Source organism: Struthio camelus, chromosome 1 (assembly GCF_040807025.1).
Source record: "Struthio camelus isolate bStrCam1 chromosome 1, bStrCam1.hap1, whole genome shotgun sequence".
In the NCBI taxonomy this organism is placed as follows: domain Eukaryota; kingdom Metazoa; phylum Chordata; class Aves; order Struthioniformes; family Struthionidae; genus Struthio; species Struthio camelus.
In genome coordinates, this window is record NC_090942.1 from 209,944,117 (window position 1) to 209,961,198 (window position 17,082).

A 17,082-nucleotide genomic window follows, 5' to 3' on the forward strand; every position below is an offset into this window, starting at 1 on the left:
GGAAGTATCTGGCAGAAAAAAGGTCATTGTTCTGTTATCACCGGTGATGATAAATATTTATAAATTGGACTTTCTTCCACATCTTGACATAACATGAAAAATGAAAAACTATGAATATCCTCTTCAAAAAAATTGAAATACACTGGATTGTAATAAAAACTCTTCAACGTATTAGGCCATCCACCTGCTGAAGAGCTTTTAGAATGATTTTCTAAGCATAACTTAAATTATTTAAATTTAAATTAAATTAATTTAATTTAATTATTTTATACTTTGAATGATATAAAATTAGAGGAATATGCATTTTATCTTACAAAGCTTGTGACAGAAAAATAGTATTTGGAAACAGTCATTTTCTTCTAGGCAAACTATATACGTACAAGTTATACACTTATGCAATATTTTAGTGAGTTATAAGTAAAGCTTTAGTAATCAGAGATGAAAAGCACAAGTTGGAAAAACTCTGCTTTTTTCGCAGTGGTCTCATAAACCATTTATTCCATAATGCACAGTATTCTGTTTTGTATCATCTTTCCTGGCTGAAAAAGAAAGAGAAAATAGAACTATATTATGCTAAAGGTTAAAAATTACAATGAACTATGGGAATACAGTTTATAGGACCTCTTCTTACACTATCATTGGAATAATAATGTGATTTCTGTACAACAAAATATTGTCTTTCAATTGTCTTTGAATATACTTCTCAGTAATTTTTAGCAAGACCTATAATATTTATGTATTTTAGTTCTTTCCCAGGGAATATTGAAGAATTCTTTAAATTTCATGACAAAATCTTCCCCTACTAAAATCAGTCACTTTCATTCTGATTTCTCTGAGAAATCAGAGCACCAACGTCACTGAGGTCTCTTGAAGAAATTTATACATTTTTGACTTATTATCTCACCAAATATTAATTTATCTTATGAACAAAAACATTTTTTGACTTTTAAAATAAAAATAATTTCAGATAAATGAGCTGTGGTAGAACCATCAAAGTTTAAATTTATCTCAGGAAGGGCTTAGTGCAGGATGGGCATCTTCCTCATGAGCAGAGATGATGTTCCCTGGGGAATATCAATATAAAGGAGAGGGAGCAGACTCTAGCATAGTCTACATCAGAGGGCAGAAGTGCTCAGTAGTGAACGTAGGAGTCCTGGCAGCAGAATACCTAATAAGTTGTACTAGAAGCTGGTATTGCAGTGCACTGTGGAGCAGCTTGGGTCCTCACAGGTCACAGTCTCTGATATCCCCAGGGGTGGTGATACTCTCCTGGAAACTTGGTAGAAAATCTAGGAATGGAGGGGCATTGGGTGCTCTCCTGTTTTTTTCACACGGAGTTGGGAAGCGGCCGGATTGTTGAACTGCAGGTCACCATGCAAAGTGCTCTTGCCTTGAAAAGATACCACATTTCTCTGCCCTATAAACGCACACATACTCTTTTGATTCTAACTAAAGAGGACAAATGATCTGTAATATACCTGATAAAGAAGCAGAAAGCAAATAGAAAGTTTTAAGTTGAAAAGTGTGGTTTCACAGAACTATTCCTGGATATGTTTTTATACAGAAGTAAAACATTACATATTTCGAATACAGGTACATATTCTGTTCTACAAGAACTGGAGCAGCAGTGACTGCTGATAGAGGAAATAAACACTCCTAGGAATTTTCTTTTTTAATAGAATAATGTGGACCTACCTGTGGTCCAAACTATACAGCACAGCATAATAAGCCTTAATAAGGTTTCCAAAAGAAACATGATTGCATTCACATCCATAATGAATGTGTAATGAATCTTGAGTATTTTTTGCAAGTACAGGCACTTTTCTATTTTTAGTATGATATTTTAGCTGTACACTCTTTCGCTTTATGGAAAAGTACATGGGTTTGGGAAAACTTGGTGCCAATACTGCATTCAGCAAACGATACTTAGTTTGTGTGGCTGAAATATTGTCAAACTCAGACTTCTAAATGTATGATATACAATATGTGTATCAGGAATAAAACTGTAAGGTCAGAAGACCTTTTAAACTGTGTAGTCCATTTGTTGACAGTAGAAAACAGTTTCACAGAGGATGTTTCTGAGTATTTTATCTATTCCAGCTTGAGAAGATTCAAATAATTATTCTTACATCATTTCACTGGGAAAACTATGGAACAGTATTCCTGGATGGGTATGCTATCCAAGCTACACAGATAAGAGCTAGGCTTAGTCTGAGAGCTGTATGTAGCTTCATTAGCAATGAAATGAAGATTAGTAATTAGAAATGTAATACCTGAGCTAATAATCCCGATTCCTAGCTTGAGGACAACATACCATTTAACGTAGCTTCCAGGTTCCTCTTGCCTCGTATTAAACCAATGTGGAAAGTGAGAAGAGCAGGTACACGACTGTTTGCAACTTTTGCAACTTTCTGTACAGATATACTATTTTATAACTCTTCCTCTTGTTTCCCGTACTAAAGTTTTCCAGCTCAGTGATGCGCACTGAGAATAAAATGCAGGCATGCCCCTGCTCCTCATACAAGTCTGCCATTCGTCACTTCTCCTTATTACATCTCTCATTCTCTGCCAGCTCCACCTGCACTCCATAGAAGTCCCTCAAATGATCTCGCTCACAGAGGAGGAACATCCTTCTACTGTGTTCTGCCAGATCTAGCACACAGCAAACGAAATAAGACAAATAAGCAGCCTTCCTCCCTGCCACCCACTGACACAAGACAAATGATAGATAGCACCTATAGATGCCATTATAAACAGATACATCCAAGAGTTATACCCTCCATCACACTTAATTCGTTTACCACTAGGCCATATTGTTGATTACCCATAAACAGGAGAGCAAAATAAATATTAATCCTCTAAGCAGCTGCAGCAGCCTGGGAGAGAGGTGGTGAGGCAGGACCAGCCTCCAGGGGGGGAAAGAAGACATCTGCAGAGGAATGGGGACTGAGAAGCTTCAGGAGCCAGAGCAACCTGGAAGGCTAAGCAGTGAGAGGGGTGGGAGAGAGGAGAAAATGCAACGGTAGCAAAACTCATGCCAGGCTGTCTAAGCTTTACCAACATATCATGTAGCTAGAATAAAAGTGAAAAGCACCCAGGTTGAAATCTACAGTGCTATGCAGTTTCACTTTCTACAGAAGTATGAATTAAACTGTAGCTTTTGATGTTGTCGTATCCCTCATTCTCAGGACAACTATAGCTCTCCTGTTTCCTTGCATGCATTCTACCAGAGTGCTAATATTTAAAAGAATACAGTGTTAGTGCAATGCAATAAGCTGTTCCAGTAAATAGGATTCAACAACCCTGAAACAGTTTTGACAACTTCTTTTTGCTGAAATAGTATGTGTAGGCAGCTCAGTGAAATGAACTCCTTCTGTGCTGCCTCATCAAGTCAAGAAGTGGGAATTTTTTTCTCACTTTAAAAGAAAAAAACATTTTAAAAATCTGTGTTATCTAGTAGGATAGGGAACACTTGTTCTGCAGTGGTAAATACAGCATTTAAAGGAACGAAAGAATCAACATGATCTCTTATGGCATGAATGTAAGGTACTGAGGGTGGAAAGAGAGGGAAAGGACACAAAAAGTCACTCTACATGGTGAAAAGGTCCTGCAGTAATGGCAGAACTACGTAAGCCAGTTTCTGACCTTTCGTGGTATAATTGTTTGGCTGGGATTAATGATTACCACAAAGTTTCACCCTGACTCTGACTGCTTTGTCATGCTCATGGGGATGCTGCATCTGAGTAAAGCCTCTCTTGTAAAACATAGCGGGAAATGGTTAATAAATTATACATAAGCAAATATTTCTTATTGTGTTTACTGAAAGCCTGTAGCCTGTGATCATTAGTGACAACTAGAGCAGAAACCAGGCTTACCTGAAAACAAACCCACTTCCTAATCCGATCATTTGCCTCTAGAGATTTAGATTTCTAAACTGTCTAGCTGCAGTGGCTTAATTAGAATATATTTTCGTTGGAGTACTATTTACAATAAAATTATTCCTTTAATTCAGTTTGGATTAGACTTCTGAGATTTGGGAGAATAAATTTCTTTTCCATTATTTAAGTACGTAGTTTAAACTGCTAGAGCAGAGATGCTATTCTCTAATGTTGTTTCTAGCTTTACCACAGTCTTCCCTTAAAATCCCTCAGAAACTCCATCAAAGACCTGTGGGTACCTCTCAAAACACTGGTGCACCTGAGCTTCACAAAGAAACTGTATTTTCCCTAACCTCATTCTTAGAATAGATTTAATATTTAGGATGAAAGATCCAGACGTTAGTCAGGTGTAGGCAGACACAGGTAAGGGAGAGCTGAGCCCAAATGGCAAAGATATAAACAACTGGAAACCAGACGCAATAAAATCAGCAGCTTTGATTAGACTTCATAGTCATTTGGACTAAGCGGACTAGAACTGCCAGCCCTATGGCTATTTTAACTACAGTATGACAATTTTAAGATAAACTATATCTTTTCCTCACAATGTACATTTTCTTAAATGTGATTTTCAACCGCAAATTATGATTGGAATTAGTATTTCGGTAACTTTTTAATGAGTCTATGTCAACTGATTAAATTATTCATACAGCTTTTATTATTTCCAGCACAAGCTGCTCTCGATCTAAGGAAAAACAGCACCACAGGTAACAGAAACGTCTTCTATTGATTTCAGGTTCTTTTTTTAGAAGTGAAAATATGAATTTCTAGATTATTTAAAAGAAGTTTACTCTCAAACATTTAATAGCTATTTTCAGCTGTGTCAGGGTAAATTCAGTTTAATTTAATGTGTGCTATGGGGAAACTAAGCTGACTCTGAGAGGAAGAGGATCTTTTTCCCCAGGATAACAAATGGTTCTACATGTTCCTTACATACAGTTTATCTGTTCAAATATAAAATATGAGCACTGTCCTACTATATTTTGACATGTTGGTGCTATTTCAACATAGCTTTATTAATGGTACACTGTAATTTGACCAAAATACGTTCTTTCCTCTAATATAGGAAGATGACAAGACAAATTAGCTGAATTCATCACCTAAAACTTCTTTTGAAAACTCTCATTGTTGTGTTTGAAATCTAAGCACAATCCACTTTTGAGTAACAGCTTCTGTCTCTTGGGGTGATGTTTCCCTTTCTTTCATTCCTTTTTTTTATGTATTTATTTTTTAAGTGACTCTTGGTCAGTCGCTAACTCATTGACATTTCTCAACTATCTAATTAAAATGTAGTATATCTTATAATACTTGCAAATGTGACCTTCATTTGTATATTTTTGCTAGCTAGTATGTTTAATCAAATGTCACTAAGAACGCTAACACAGTTTTTTTTCATTGTAACTTTTAATTACATTATTCCAGTGGAAGCGGTCATTCTTCTAAGCTTACAAAAATAAGTCCCTTCATTCTGCAAACTGGTAGTACTGTTTCTCAATTTTATAGAAAGTAATATACTTTCAATTTTGTACTGTGTATGCACACAGGTTTCTTTTTAAACTACTTGATGACATATAACTTGGCAATACCCAGAGGGAGATATACAAGAATATTAAGAAACTCAGCTGATAAGATGTTCATTCAGGGCAGTATCTGCATGGAATATATCCTTATGAAAGTTAAGAGTACTCCTGAAACACATCAAAATGTCAATTAAATTATGTTTTCCTGACCAACTGAGATTAACTGTAACTAAAAAAAAGAAAAAGAAAAAGAAAAAAGTGGAGCTCAGTAGATTTTCTCATGAATTTTTTAATGTATCTGGTTCTCCTTTGCACACTTTCCACTTTGTGTGGCTTATTTTCCTTGTCAGAAATTTAATTTTAAAGGTGCTATTATATCCTAGTTAAGAGTCAAAACACAAGGAAATACAGCCAAACATCAAAAACAAACTAAAACCAACAAGAAGACTGACACCTTTACTAGGAACCTCATTTTAAACATTTAAAATCTGGATATCTACACTGGAGCTACGCAGGCTGGGTTCACTTTGTAGTCATTGAAGAGAAAGAGGAACTTCTGGCATGTGATGTGATGGACATGCCCAGTGAACGGCTACTTCTTGCTACAAAGTTTAAAAGGATAATAAGATGAGTAGCCGATATATAAACCTTTTAACTTGTTCAAATTAATCTTAGTCCTTTCATCATAAATAGATCAAGCTCTTTTGTGCCTTTTTCCTTCAAAATAGCGTCCTTCTGTGATAGAGTGATGATCTCTTGATCTTGAATGGGTTTTCCAAAGAGGCAGTGGGGGATAATTTAGAAGCTGGAAGTTCTCAGAGAAAATATGCTGGCAGTCTTGATCAACATTTCTCACCACAGATATGAAAATATGGGAAAGGGAAAGAGGATCTCTTGGCAAAATCTTTTTCTTGGGTAAAAAACTGATGCTAGGACTTTGTCCAGAAGAGTAAGTATTTAAAGAGTAAATAGTCCAGTGTTCAAGGAATATACAAATAACTTGATTTGAAAATCCCAAGTGGTGCCTCATGTTACAGCACTTCAGTTTTCTCTCAGAAAACTGGTCATATAAGGCAGCATATCTGAGGAGGAAGAATACCATAAACAGATCTGAAAAAAAAAATTGGGGGTACATTTTGTTTTGCTTTAAAGTAACAAATGGAAACTGTTTTGAACATTGAAAGCATTGACTGAAAGATAGTAAAGAATATTTCCAGGGGCTATTAGCAAATGAATCAGCATCTTTGGAACATGACACTGTTAGAGCTAATTTAAATGTCATCAATTTTTATGAGTAATTTTTTTGAATAATTGAATTGTAGAGTTAGTCACTGTTTCCCTTCCTACGGAAGAAAACAATCTGTTTCCCATCTTGCTTCCACTTCATACTTACTATGCAGTAAACAGATGATTCAATATATACCCAATTATTCTCACTTTGCATCCAATATATAACATCCACTATTTAAAACAGAATACTTTCAGCTACAGAATGTTTACAATTACAGTTATGATAACAAAAGTATTAATGTAATCTAATTATAGGAGATTGTTTGTCCAAAGTGAAGTACTTCAAGCTGAGAAAAGTTCTTTGAGATTATTTTGTGTCATATTTTATGTTAAAACACTTAATATTTTCTCTATCAAAACATGCTAATATCATATACAGATTACAACTAGGTGGTATGCTTCTGACTTAGTGTAGACTGAAATGCACTGATTATATTCAGTAAGTGCTTTTTACAGCTTTTTCAAGTTACTTGAAGTCAAGTCATGAAACGCATTTTTCAGGTGTAAAAAAAAAATCTAACTATTTTTTGAATATTTCTTCTTATAAGTTTATTGCAGGAAAAATTAACTCCAAATAATATCAGCAAAAATTTATAATTCAGTCCAGCAAACTATTTATTACTTACATTTTGTGCACTCTTATTTTTAACATAATAGATATGGCTTACTCATTGCTGATGTATGGTATCTTTCTGCCAGTTTTTGTACTGAAAAGCAGTTTCAGGCCAGTTTTACCTGAAAAATAGCACTAACAGAGGACAGTGTAGACAGATGAGGACATCACTATTCCCACGCCACCTAAGAAACTGGATAAACAAATTTGCCTGAAAAATTAAGATATTATCTTTCTTTAAATGTTATGAGAAAAATATATTGATTATATCATTAGAAAAATACCTTCCAAAATAGGCCTTATTCAAACATCAAAAAAATGATACACACAAATAACATTAATATGTTATCTCACTACTGACTTCCATAACGATGAACTCTAAAAAATGATGGCCTCACATGACCCTACATTTTAACTTTCATATAACATGCCATATGGCTCCAAGGAAAATAACCAAGAAAAACTAATCATACAGTTATTAACTTCAGTTTGAACATCTGTTTTATTACACATTAGGTGCCACTGTTGCTTGTTATTTTTCCAGCAACATTCAAAAGGTGGAATGAAACAGAATTGCTCCATGTCAGCGTTGATCCTTTCTTGTTATAAATGGAGACAGACGAGAAAAAGAAAAAAGAAAATTATGTTGAAACTGGTTAGCATTGCATCTAACACTTCTCAAACCTCCTTAGCTCTTGCAATCTGAATCTGCAAAGAGCCAGTTTACTATTTCAACATTTTTCTTCAAGTATCTTATATTGCACTCAAAACTAAGATAACATTTTGATGTTTTTTTCCCCTCCTTCACTAAGGAACATCTCCCGTTACTATTTTTGTTTGAGAGTGGTGTACTGGAGGAAATGCAGTGTTTTATTTCTTTTAGTTTTCTCTAATATGTCCTTATTTGTCTGCAGTCAGTTAGATTTTAGCTGGGTCCATCATTTTACACCTTCCTATCCTAACTTCAGTGGAGCTACTATGATAATTTGGAGGGAGTAAGAAATTGCCATAGCTAACGTGGATGGACAGGTGGATGGAAGAAGTCTCAGTTTCATTCATGTGAAAAACCAGTTATAATCTCGTCTGTGGCTGGTTCTTTTCTGAATAATAAGCCATGAAGAAAACTAACTTTCATGGTATTGAAGAATCATACATATGTCTTACCAAAAGTCTGGGTACTGATAAACACTAGTTAAAGTGTGAATGGTTCACATGATTTGAATAAAACTACAGTATTATTTGACATAATACAGTCACAGAATTACTTTACTCAAGTTGTGAGGAGAACTTTGAGGGACAGAATCAATGTTTTCATTTTACTGTTGTAGTACTTTTTAGTACTCTCGTTAGTAATTTCATTTCTGCTTTTTCTTCTCTAGACAGAAAAATAAATAGAAAATATAATTAAAAAATGCAATGTATTAGAGGAAGATATTAAACTCCTCTAAATACTAAGCACTCAAACTTTTCCTGAAAAATAAACAGGTTCTTCTGCATATCTTGTGATCTTTGGCCTGAAAAGGGATGCTACTTACTAGGTGTCATTTCTGGGCATATATAAAGAAGGCCCCCCAGACTCCTGACTGGTTTTCTTTTGTCAATTTTTAAATATACTTCATAGTTCTACTTCTTCAGGTACTTGTCATACAATATTTTTCATCTCAAAGGTGACATGTATTCTGTAACAAGAAAGCATGAAGCATTACTAATGTAAGATCCATAGTTTGGCCCATCCTGCGTGCTTATAATTGAAATCTTAACTTATTTTCCCTTTGGCTGATGAATATCATAGTGAGCTGTCAATTTTGAATGTGAAGAGAGAATCAAGTACCAAAGGCCAACTATTTCAACACAAGTCAATTAAAATAATTAGATGGATATAAATCATTATTTCTAACCCTTCCTTCCTACAGCAATATGCGTATCATTGTTAAGTGGACAGCAACAGATCAATCCACAGCACAGGAGAAATTTTCCATTGACATTGTTTATATGAAATGCTTAATTAAATTATTAATAACACCATGAAGATGTGAAGCAGTCAAAATCTTAATAGTCCGTGTACATAAGATACTATCTGCTGATTTTCTTGGAAATGGAAATACGTTTACATTTGCAAAACTATAATTTTTTTAAATGCTCATACTGCTGCTTGGTCAGAAGAACATAACTGAGGATGTTACTTTTTGGAGTGGTTTTGAAACGCACATCGTGAGCTAACTCAAAAATACTAGGGTGTCTCTTGCTGCTAGAACACAAGCTCTGACGACTGCCTTAAAATTCTCGGGTGCTGTTTTCAAAAACCACATTTGCCCTTCAAACATGGAATTAGCTTCCAATTAGCATCTTTATTGCCACCTTATCATTTTCCCTCAGAGCCCTCCTGAAAAAACTTTCTTCTTCTGTGATGCCTACGCAATGAGGCCAGCTAGACTGCTGCTGTGAGCATTGTTATTGCTTGGTATTTTCTCCTACGTTTATCCCACTTCTTCTTTGCTCTGTTTTATGCATACACTTGCTAGGGAGAATTATGTCTTTTTGTTTGCCTTTTTACCTATCAGTTTTCCAGGTCCTCTCCCCCACCCCTGGATGTGGGGTCCAAGCTGCCCAACAGGAGACCTGGCTGGGGGAAGGGAGGTGAAGAGGGACCTCCAGGCGGCAGCCTTTGGCCCTGGAGACCAGGTAGGTAGGAGGGGAGGCAGCACCCAAGTCTAGCCTGCCCACTCCTGGTTCATCTCTCATAAACCAAACCACAGCTAACCCTGTAATCTTTACCATCAAAATACAGATGTGCTAAAAAACATTTAAAACATTGCTAAACATGCATGTGAGCAAAAACTGTGCTCTTTTTAAAAGAGAAGAGGATACTGTTTCAGGTTCACATCACCAGGCATCACTTTCAACAAGGCACAGGCACACTTTGTTATTTAAATAGCTCCTCTTTCTTCAAATTTATGTGAATTAAAGAAAATGAAATTTAAGAGGAATAGGCCACTTATTTAAGAAAACTTATGGAAAAAATTGTAAAAGATTTTACTTTTCTTTATACATCATAACAGGTGTAAAGGTCTTTCATCTTTGGCTGAACGCATTTGGAACATTTTTCAACAAAAGATACAAGTACCGCGAGCAATGAAGTTGTTAAGAGGCTTCTTGAAGGAATGGAAGGCAGGTAAAAGAGAGGAGAGAGATCGCTCCCGAGAAGAGATCATATGTTAATAAGTTTGCAAAACTGGAATTTAACAGGTTTATGTAATCTACAAATTAAGATTAGTTTGGAGAGGTAACAGCTGTACGCCTAGTTTAAGGAATTTTGCAGAATTTCTTTTCATTATGAAAGAATGTCCACATTTTGAAAGCTGTACAAGTAAATGACAGCTAGATTAACTGTTAGCTGCTTAATTAAAATAACAAAACAATACACAAAATGTTTCTCAGTGGACTTTTTCTTTTTGAGAAGGATCAATTTTACTCTGATGTAGAAAGTTGTAGGTAAACTTTTGATTACTGCATAATCATTTGTGATTCATGGCTAATGTAAAGCTTTCATTAAATTGCACAATGAATTAAAAGTTACATAGGATGATGAACATTTTTTGTTATTCCTGTAATACAAGTTCTTATAAATTATCCTAGTTATGTGTGTTCATTGTGCAGTGAAAGTAGGCAGTCTTTCATTCCCTTTAAAATATCTATATCCCGGTTTAAAGCATGTTTTTATTTTCTAGGCAGCTAATGTTATTTTCTAGGCAGCTAATGTACTCTTCCCTACCCTTGGGCCCTTCTCTAGTTCTCTGTGGTTTGCTCTAGTATTTGGTAAATATTTTACAGGGCACTCTCCACCTCCACTTGCTTCTTTGAGACCTTTCTGTGGCTTAGCATTCCCCTAAGAATCCTATAAATTAATCACTGGATGTATTGTCAGTGCCCTGAATAGCTGTAAACAGTAATTGCTAAGAATTAAACAAACCTTACATACAGAGACTGAAATTCATTCTAGTGATCTGTATAAATACACTGGCAAAACATGTCTTAAGTATTTTGGAGTACTTAAAGTGGCATATTGGTTGAGGACTGCTTCTCTATACAGACTGTTAAGAGGGTATGGGATTTTGCTTTGCTTCCGAAGTGTTTTCAAAAATCATAAAATTGAAATAAAAAAAAAAAAGGCCTTGTTATTTTGGACTTTATTTCACTAGCTTTCTGCATGGAAGCAGCAGTTCCATGAAAAGCTGAAGCTTGTTTCTTATCTTCTTTGCCTGAAAACCTGAACTGAGGCTAACTGAGATGTACCAACAGAGCTGAGTACACAAATCTCCCAAAGCATTCAAAATTCTTTTTTTTTTTTTTGCAGTTTTTGTAGTGAAACAAGTCAGGCTACACTGTTCAGGGATATGTACCTGTGCGGAGCACCTGGTTAATCCATAACACAAACTCATATACACGCTATTTCCCTAAGCTGGAAACTATTTCCCTAAGTTTGTTTTGGTAAAACGCTAACGTCTTCCATGGTCTCTTCAGGTAATTCTTAATTCTTCTCCTTTGTGTTCATATTGGTTGTTTCTAACCAGAGGCTCTGGTGCCTCCTTGTGCACATTTCCTATTTTAAACTTTATTCATTTGTTTATTTATTTATTCATGTTTATGGTGGAGAGCCCACACTTGTAATGAAACAAGTGAAATTGAAAGGAAGGTCATCAAAAGGATGTGGCCATCAAGAGAGACCAGCAGCTGCTTGAAGGACACAGACTTGGGCTGTTCACACAGTTCTTTAGAATGCAGAGAACTGTGGCTGCACCGTCCCCAACAAAATGCAAATTATTTAAAGATAATAATAGGACTACTAACAAAATTCATGAACACAAGTGCTTTGTCAGCCAGTTAAAGCAGAAAGTGCTATTTAAAAGGGAGCTACCTAGTGGTTTGCTAAATTTTAGAAATAGGATGATTTTAATTTTCAAGTTCAGCAATAGATTCCGTGGATTCTAGGTAAAAAATCAAATGAGAAAAACTTCTCTCACCTGGAGCCTATGGAAATATCCTTTGGAAATATTACCTTTATTCTCAGTGAAAGTCAATGGCTTTTAAGTGCCTCAATTACTTTTAGAAGTTGGACTTAGATCAACCTGAGGCTATTTATAGTCATTTTACCTTTTCAATAACCTTCAGAAAACTGAAGGATCCATTTTATAGGTGTCAAAAATGCTAACTGGCTATTATTAGTAGTATTTAAAACACATAGTAGGGCAGTATGAAGAGGTAGCCTCTTTAGACACACTGGAAAAGGTATTATATAGATTCAGGGTAAATAAGCACACCAGTTAACAGACTAGAAGGCAAAAACAATAAGTAACACAAAAAGTTAGCAGACTATAGCTGCTTTACATACTTTACAGTCAACTAAAAGATCTCAGCATTACACATAGACCTCATAATTTTATCTTCTGAGGTATTTGAAGGAGGATGGAGGTCTGAAGTCTCAGATGGAGACTCACAATCAAAATGATTCAATCAGTTTCCCATGAATGCCACAATATAGTTCAACAAAGTGGCCCTCTTAAATCATTTCATCCAGTAGCTGGCAGCAACATGCCTTTGAGTAAACTAGTCAAAGATTTATTACAAACTCAAAGAAATTATTCTGAGTACATTGCCAAGTCTTTTCATAATGCAATAGGGAAGAAGAGGATCTATTAGGAATTAACAAGAAGAAATACATGATGTGATAATTATCAAGCTAGAACCAAAGCACGTTTTCTTATTACTAACTGCAACAACAAATCTAAAAGAGAAAATTATACCAGCAAGCAACATTATTATAAATTTGCATACATGATTCTAATAAAACGTATAAATGCATTAGAGCCATCTATGTGGGAAACAAATCATCTGTAAGCATTGGCACTGTAACAGATGTAATGGGATTACTGTTGGAACCAGCAGTGAAACACCATGATAGACAAAACTTAGTCCCCATATGTACATCAAGTGAATAAGCAATAAAAATGTAAAATACAGCTGAGAAAATACAGCACAGTTGATTTTAGAAGTCACCACAAAGGATTTTTTTCTGAGGCAACTGGAAACGTCTATTACATTTCTAAGTAGCATCAGTTTGCTATGCACTTAGAGGAGTACAGATGGGCAACAATAAGAAAAGGATTATCTGATCTTGAACTGTTTTGAGTTTATTGCTGATTTCCTTTTTAAAATCTAGTTGTCCCTTTATAGGTATGTAATATAGCAGGAATTTTTAAGTAAAGAAGATTTTGAGATCAGTCAAGGCTGTTTAAAATGTGAGTAAGTCCCTTTCCAGGAGAATTTATAATAGTTTTCTCTGTTAAAATGTAATTTTGTACTGTCATGTAAGTAAATTTTTAAGTATGAGTAGCACAGACTAGAAAGATTTATTCTAAGTCATCTAGTTGGTATACAGAACTTTACAGTAAACACATTTAGTGCGACTGTTTTGAAGCGTGAGGCTTTAGCTTTCATTTCCAAAACCTTTCTATAAAGAAAAGATGTTGAATTAATAAGCCTTGTCATTTGAAGGGAATTTGCGTTACGTCTGTTTTAAGTTCCCATCCATGGCTTTGCATGACGACAATGAATGTCAGTCACGATAACAGAGAAAATACCTTTACTTACCTGAAACTTCTCTTACTTTGAAAGTATAATAATGTCCATAGAACTGTCATTCTATGATGTTTCAGCCAGAGTGTAGCATGGGGTCAGAACAAGAGGTGTGGCCTTTTGGGGGAGTCCTCCGTGGCTTCCAGAGCCAAATTATTTCTACATTATAAATAATGTAAAATAGCTTGAGGGGAAAATGCAACAATGTCTACTAATGAAGCATATGGGAAAATCTACTTTATAACAACATACCAAAATCCTTTGTATGCCAGAGCCCATCTCTATTTGTCTCCAAAGAAGACTAGATTTAGGGATCTCATTAGTCAATAAAGTCTATTTCATGTAATTTTATTCTATTCATTTTCACACTGGGGTCCACAGACTGTCATATTGGAGTCTCTACATTACTGTACACACAGCAACCTGACACTTTTGCCTCCTAATTTTAGCAGCAAAACCCTGTGTTTCTACTGCACACTTCTTGTGTGCATGGTGACGGTTATGCAGTTAATTCTTGAAGGCCTATGGAGACTTCCCAGGAGACTTTCAAAACATTCATTTCATGCTTGCCTGAAGGACTTTTTATGTTTTTGACAGTTACTGTTTTAATATTTGATGCTTAAACCCTAATTTGAGCTGTTGGACCTCCTCTCCTACAGAAAAAGACCTGACTTTGTGGCTATGTCTATGTAAAAGCACATCTGGAGTGATTAGTGTACACTTTTGGCCTGGTCTCTTTTGCAGCAGTCTCACATCTCTTCCATATATTGATATATGGAAGTAGAGCCAAACCTTGAGGATTGTCTCCCTAGTAGCCTTCCATGAGGATGAACAAGAGAAAACATTACGATTTTATTACTGATATATTTACTTGGTGAAGTTTTACTTGCATAATCGTCCTCCAGAGGAGTGAACTTGGGCTGAAAAATAGCTCTAAAAATATTATAGAGCATGCAGACATCTCATTGTTCTCAAGGCCAAACTATTTTTTGTCTCTCCTCTTCCAGCTAGCATCAACAGACTCTCAAAGGAGGAAGAGGCTTCTCAAAAGCTCTCATTCTTGTTTCTGTATGGGATCCACGTGGATCAGATGTTTCTATGCTGCTGCTTTTAGCTCTCAATATGGAATACAAGTTGAGTTTCTGAAAGTTATAACAAATGACAGCAGGGAAAGGCTATTTCTTTTTAAAGCCTTGTGACAGGAACTGATGCTGGATTTCTCTATCCTCCATTCTTTGTCTTCTCTCAGTGAGCTTCATAAAATAGCTTGGTGAGGCAGAACTTGGCAGTCAGAAACACATCTGGTGTTGCGGGCAGCAGAACTGAGGAGGCCCATCCATTTCATGTGCTATTTAATGAGATTTACATTCACCCAACTTTTGCATTCTCCATCACTTCTTCAAAGGAAAAAAAAAAAAAAAAAAGCAAAGTCTCTCTAAAATTGGAAGTTGTTCCTGGCTCTTCCTGAGCTTTACAATCTGAAAATTCAACTTACTAAAACGGGAGAGGCTTTATTTTATAGGTGCTCATTATTAGCCACTGGAACTAAGTTTGAAGGAAAATCCTCTGCAGAAAGTGTGGAATTTTAAAACTGCAATATTACTTTTTTCTCCTACTCCCACATCAAACCCCCATAGGTGATTGGCACTGAACAACTTTTGCACTAGGAAAAGGAAAGAGAATAAGTAAACACAGGAGAGGATCTGTCAAATTCCAGGTTATGGAAGATATATAGATTTAAGAAGAAAATGAGAGAGAGTCAGTTATGTCTCTTCCCCCCGATCTTCATGATTATTTTATTCTTGGCAATAGGGTAGAGCAGATGAGAACATTCCAGGTGCATAGAGAAACTGAAAGTCTGTTGCAGTGAAACTGGAAGGTTCAAAAAATTACAGTAAATCACTGGTAGTAAAAATAACCATAAAAATCCATCTAGTTCCATTTGTAATTTTGTTATCAATGGCAACAAGAGAAACAGCACAATACACAGTCAGCAGTATAGTATTCCTGAAGCTAGTAAAGGATAATATAGACAAAATTGAAGCGGCCAGACCAAAAATAAAAGTGAGACGAAGATTTCTGAAATGGATCAAAACTCCGTGCCAGAGAGCACCTGGCAAAAACACTCGTTTTTTGTAGAATCAGAACCTCACGTTATGTTATTGATGAGTGCTCACTAACATAGCAAAAATAAATATCAGCTGCTCCTAGCACTTTCACCTCTAAGGACAGATGATGGTTCAGACTAGAAAAATAGCACCAACTCTCTTGTGCTCATTTAAAACTTTGCTTGACCTTTGAGTGAAAACTTCGTTCTAGCAGAGTTTGCAAAATTTTGAAATCTGAATAACCTGTCACTGCTGGTGACAATTCTGAAATTTACCTGTGGGCTGTGTAAATGTTCACAGGTCTCAAAACAGGAACTTTGGAACACAAATAATTCTCTATCTGTTTGGAAGGCAACATCAATTCTTTAGTACAGTGATTGCAGAGGAAAATAAAGGCCTCTTATGCACTCTGCTCTGTTTGCGGCAGGTTTTTCTAACACTTTCTTAGGAGGATTCTTTCCAAAGATTTGTGCACAAGGTTATTTACACAGCCTTACTGAGATAGCTGTGATTACAGCCACCATGGTTACTGCATTGACTGAAAACAGAAATGACTGCAGTGGACTTGTGCTATCTCTGTGAACTCAGTTCTACAGAACCTACAGGATAAAACTCCGCTCTTCTTTTCACTTCTTTTGCCCAGGTTAACCCCTTCCTCCACACCTAACCACAAAGAGAAGAAAAAAAGTATATAGTCATAAAAGATGTAAGGATCTCTGATTAGCCGGGCAGATCCAAAAGAAGAATCATGCATAACAATGTTGACTTTCTCAGTCAGTTCCAATAGAACCAGTAGTCAATGCTAATTTTGCATTTTGGCATATGGTCTTCTATCTTGTAGAGACCACACTGATGGCACACAAAACCTGAAGCCCCTCTCCTGAATGGCATGCAGGAAGTCTACAGAAAATCATCCCATTTTTAGTAGAAGTTACCTGAAGGCATCATTAACTCTCTGAAGTAACAATCTTTTGAGTTCATTA

The 17,082-nt window shown here is 35.8% G+C and overlaps 1 protein-coding gene across 5 annotated transcripts in view; it reads right to left on the reverse strand.

The window, feature by feature from the left end:
• The window catches only part of CNTN5 (contactin 5), a 656,947-nt gene that overhangs the window by 269,179 nt on the left and 370,686 nt on the right, over positions 1–17,082 (reverse strand). The window lies entirely within an intron of this gene.